The sequence below is a fragment of the Lissotriton vulgaris genome, unplaced genomic scaffold, assembly GCF_964263255.1.
Source record: "Lissotriton vulgaris unplaced genomic scaffold, aLisVul1.2 SCAFFOLD_2135, whole genome shotgun sequence".
In the NCBI taxonomy this organism is placed as follows: domain Eukaryota; kingdom Metazoa; phylum Chordata; class Amphibia; order Caudata; family Salamandridae; genus Lissotriton; species Lissotriton vulgaris.
In genome coordinates this window covers 255,393-260,577 of record NW_028241704.1, presented here as the reverse complement: position 1 = coordinate 260,577, position 5,185 = coordinate 255,393, and the positions used below count along the sequence as shown (strand labels likewise).

The window sequence follows — 5,185 nt, the reverse complement described above, 5'->3', positions numbered from 1 at the left end:
CATGGGGTGGACGGAACATGCAGGCTTTCACTTTGCGCAAGTTCGCGGCGTTACAGAAAAACTCAGCAAGATTCTGCAGAATTCCCCCAACAGATGGAAAATATGCAGCTGGTGCTGCAATTTAGCATTGGTAGCGCTAGCAGCGATGAAAATCGGCGCGAGCGGCACTATGCATTGCGCAAGAGCACATGGACATTCGAGTTGAGTTTGCTGCTACTCGAGTAGAAAATCTCCTCGAGTGGCTGCTAATCTACTCGAACGGCAGCCCTCTCTGATCACATAAACCTGCATCTGCCGTAGCATGCTAATGGTAAATGTTCTATACAAACGCTAATATCATAACATGCAATATATGAAGTAACTTCCAGCATGGCAAAGATGTGGGTGACCTCCATCTGGTATGACAAGCTTTGTGAAAGAAAATTGTTCTGGCTTTAATGTGACATTTCAAGTAAGCACACAAAAGGGGATGGGAGGAATTCTTGCAATAAATCTAACCATTGGCAATCGCTCGGGACGCATTCCAATCCATTGTGCTTTTGTCCTCGATGACACCTCAGATTAGACCCAGCCATACGCAAATCGGTTATGAACCTTGGGGGTGGGGGGAGGGGTAGAGAGAGAGAGAGAGAGAAAGTGTGTATGTGTCTATGTGTTCATCTTTACATCATGGATATAAAAAATGTACATCAAACAAAATGTCATGAATGATATCAGAGTAAAATAAATGTGCTTGCAAGGGCTGTCAGTGAATAAAACTGGGTCGTTAAGATGGGCTAAGGCATCCAAATAGCAAGCTCTTCCTAAACTAAAGATCCATAAATTGGCTATTACCTCCTCGTTAGTCTTCCTCGCCACATGATTTACATAGTGAGCTTTAGCTCCACAACAGAACCCTCCAAAGCAAAAAGAAACTACCTCCCACCCCCTCCCAACATGGCCGACCAGTCCCACCTGACCTCTATAAGAGGCGGGCCGGCCCAACCAATCAGCCTGTTTTTTTTGTTCTGCACGATTCTCTCCAGAGCACTGTTCAGGTAAGATGGGCCGGCGTGAGCTGGCCCTTGGGGTTTAGGGTGGAGGACCTGCTCTAGCGGTCTCGAGTGCCTTATACCTATCTAAATCCCCCCCCCTCTTCCTTCCCCCGGTCCTGTGGGGCCGGTTAGGTGCTGCTCTAGCGTGCCAAGGGTTTACAGGGGGGGGGCGGCCGGGGGTGTGGGGTGACTGTACATTCCCGTGGCTCCCCCGGTCGTTACAGTGGGGCCCTACCCATTAGGTGGACGCTTGGGCCCTGCGCATTCTCCTGTATGTGGATACATGCGGGGGGTTGATACACCCCTCTGAGAATGACTCTACGCCTAGGAGGTCCGCTGTAAGCGGGGACCCTGGTTCGAGTCCGGAAACTCGGGTTTCCGTTTGTTGCAATGGCTGGAGTTGCGCCATGTCTGGCAGTGCCTCGGGCCAGGCTTTGGGCCGCCTGGACATGCACTCGGCCAATGGAAACCTGTCAGGGGCCGACTTTGAGAGTTCGATTCTGACAGGAGGTCGGTCAGGCTGTGATAGACCTTCGCAGAGCCCTCACAAGACGGGGTTCGATGCCTGCCTGTGCGGTAGGGATGTTTTTAAACGGCCTGCTCATATAAATGAGTATTCCCCGCTCTAAAGGGCCGCCGTTCCCACTATAATGGTGGGGAGGGGCGCAGACTCGGGTCACCAGGTGGCGCTGTTGCTCTGCCTACGTTGACAAGAGATTCCTGTGCGCAGGTTAACTGTTTTGGAACTGAGGCGACAGGCGCGTGTGAGAAGTGTGTCTGCCCCACGGAGTCCGATCGTTTCTCCTGCGCCTCGGATCCCTGTGCCTGAGGAGTGGGATCTCGATTGGCGGTCATCGGACTGGAGCTTTCCGTGCGTTAAAAACGGGACGGCGCGAGGTTCCCTACTCGGGGCGGTCCTACCTTTTAGGTCGGCAGGTCCTCGGGGCTCTGACGGGTCCGGGGGCTCCCCCCGGCGGCGCGGTTTTTTCGCGGCGCTGTGCGCTGCCGCCTCACTTCATTTTGGACCCTACGGGTCGCGGCGGTTTGCCGCGCTGGAGTTGGCCGACGGGCACCTCCCACCTCTCGAGGGCGGGGTTTGGTTGCCGCCAGGTGCGGCCAATGTGGTCCTTCATCGGGCTGGCGCGGATCCTGCTTCCTCAGCGTATTGGAGGGGAATTAACTCAAATGGTAGAGCGCTCACTTAGCATGCGAGAGGTAGCGGGATCGAAGCCCGCATTCTCCATTAAAAAACGGCGTGCAGGGCGCGTCTGCCCCATCCTCGAGGGGCCGGTGTTCGCTCCTCGGTAGGGGCGTTTTCATTTTGTTTCGGTTCCCAGGGCACTGCGTTTTGTATGTCGACCCTGTGGGGCTTGACGGTGGCAGGCATCACAAGGTGCTTTCTTGCCTCTACATGTGTCCTGACGTTGGCTCCTGGCCAGGCTTACTGTGCTGCGCTGGCGCGCTCTATGGGGGCGCGGTGCATCCTGGGATCAGGTCCCTTGGGGAGCCCTGTGTACTTCGGAGCTATAGCTCTTTGGTGATGGTCCTTTTGGTGCGGTCAGCCCTCGCAGGCCGGGGTTCGGATCCCGCCTATGCTGTAGGGGTGTCCCAAGGTGGGCATTTCCACCAAGTTTTGATGACATCCCGGTTACTCCGGGCTGTGTGCATACGACACGCTGTGGAGGGGTAGTGTACTCCTCCCTCTACGGGCGGCCATACGGCCTGGGATTTTAGCCCGGGCCCTGGTTCGTTTCCATGCCTCGGCGGGGCTTGGGTTCGAAATCCCTGGGAACTGTGTATTTCCTCTGGGTTTTGGAGGGCCCTCCGCGTCGGCCCCTCGGGGCTTCAGTTGCCTGGTCTCGTCCAAGGGACTGGGGTTTGTCCTCAGGGTCCCAGGTTCGTATACCGACTGGTACACTCTGCCTTTCATCCATCTGTGGTCGTGATGGGTTACAACGAACATCTGTATTTCAGCGCCAACGTACCCGTAGTGGGGTATGGCACTTTCCGTAGACATATATTATGTTTGGAAACAGCGGCTTTCGACTGCCGCCTTGTACCCTGGCTGGGGTATTGTGCGCGATTTTTGTATCATGTGCGCTTCGGTGTAGGTCCTGGCCCGAGTTTCGGCTATGGCCAGTCTCGGGCTAGTTCTGCCACCCCCCTTTTACGCCCCGAGTGACTGACTGTCTGGGGCGCTTCGGGCTTGCTGTCCGGGCTGGCTAGTCTGGCGGTTGTCCCGCGGGGTCCCACCGTCTCGACGGGTTGGGGTCCCGGCCCCTTCCCGTGCCTCACCTGTTAATGCCTGCGAGTGGGGGTTCCCGCTCGCGGTGGCGAGTACTTCCGTTGGGCTGGCGTTCTGGCCCTGGGGGGGAGCTGTGCTCCTGGCCCGCCTGGTGGATCTTCTTCGCCGGGTGTGGGTCTTGGGGGTTCCCTGTCTGGCCGTGTGCTTCCTCACGGCCTCGTTTTTGTCTCCCCCCCCCCCCCATGGGAATATGGCTTCACATCTGGCGGTGTCTCTCATCCGTCGGCTTCCTGGCCCATGTCCGGTGGTCCCTTCGGTCCTCGTCTCGGGCTTGGCCTCCTTCGGGGGGGGCGTGTGCCTGGTCCCGGTGCTTCCCTCTGGTTCTTTCAGGGGGGGGGGGCGTCCTTTGGCGCCGGGTCGTTGGCGTTGAGTTCTCCTGCGGCCGCTCAGCACCTCGTGCTTCGGGGGTTGCTGGATGTCTTCCTGGCCGGCCGTTTTTGATGTGCTCGCTTCGGCAGCACTGTGAATACACGTGGAGGTGACTGGCTTGACCCCTGCACGTTTTCGTGTGGCTTTCCATTTGCCGGGGCTTGGGTCCCCGGGTCTGGGTCGGGTTGGGCGCCCTGATGGGGGTGTCACCGGTCCAGGCCCCGCGGGCGGTCTTTCCCCCAGGGGCCGACGGAGTCGGGTCTGGCCTTCGTGGCATGGTCTCGCCCTGCCCCGGTGGTGTTTCTACGCCTAGGGCCTCGGCTCGGTCTGCCTCCGAGGTCTCTGTTCACGGAGGGGGGCTCGGCCCTCCGGCCCGGGTTCTACTCCTCCTTCCGGGTCCTTATTACCGGTCTTTCGCGTGGCCTTTCGGTCTGCTGGATCTCCCCCGTGCCCTCTGAGATCGCGGTTCCTCGGCAGGTGGCGCTTGGGCAGGGCCGGGGTGCTCATGGACGCCCGGCGGCGCATGGCCTTGTTTGGAACGTGGCAGTGGGGGCGTTCCTGTTTTTGGTTCCCGGCGGGGTCCACCGCCCCGGGTTCCCTCTCCTTTGACCGGGCTGGCGATTCAAGCCTCCTGGCCGATCCCGGATCTTCCCGTGCAGTGGTTGGGTCCCCCGCTCTCGGCGTCGGTGTTGAGCCGGCTCTTGTCGGCTGGCCTGCCTCCTTGTGCAGGCCTGGTTCTGGAGCGGAGGACGCTGCTGGCTCGGGGGTTGTGGCTTTGCTGCTGGGCTCCCGCAGGCATTCCAGTGCTCGCTTCGGCAGCGCGTATACATATTTGGAAAGATACAGAGTAGATTGGCACGGCTCCTGCACAAGGAGGACCCGCAGGATTCGTGGAGCGTTCCATGTTAGTGGAGACGTGTAGCTCAGGGGTTGGAGGCAGCAGTCCCGGTAGCTGAGATTGGTCCGGGACCTGAGTTCGATTCCCCGCCTAACGGTGGGTCTTGGGCTTCAATGCTTCCATGGGCTCGAGAATTCTCATGCCGGTGCCTACTCGTCTCACGGGCTCACACTCTGCATCTCTGGACGGATGCTTGCTTATTCTCCACTTGGGCCCCTTGTGGCGGGATGCCTGACTCTCACCTTGTATCCTGCAGCCTGCGGTCGTACCACCCTGACGGCGCCTGTTCTCGTCCGATCTCAGTGGTTAAGCTGGGTCGGGCCTGGTTGGTACCTGGATGGGAGATCTCGCAAGGGAATACCTGGTCGGGTTCCCGAGGCACGCACCTTGTTGCCTTTTGGGCGATACGTGCGCCAGGCACATCGCAATACACTTGCATACTCCCTCTCTCGTTCTACGAGCTCTTCGGGGCCCGCCCTTTTGGGACCCGGCCCTCGGTGGCGGTTCCTAGCCGGTCAGGTTTCCCTGGTGGCGTTGGTGTCTGCCGGGCGGATGGGCGTGCGGGGGTCGTTCCTCCGC

General features: G+C 59.1%; 1 non-coding gene across 1 annotated transcript; it reads left to right on the top strand.

Moving 5' to 3' along the window:
• Positions 1-4,511: 4,511 nt before the first annotated feature.
• On the top strand, positions 4,512-4,618 carry LOC147670585 (U6 spliceosomal RNA). Its single transcript, XR_015303652.1, has one exon. It is a non-coding gene; the product is annotated as a U6 spliceosomal RNA (small nuclear RNA).
• Positions 4,619-5,185: the final 567 nt, after the last annotated feature.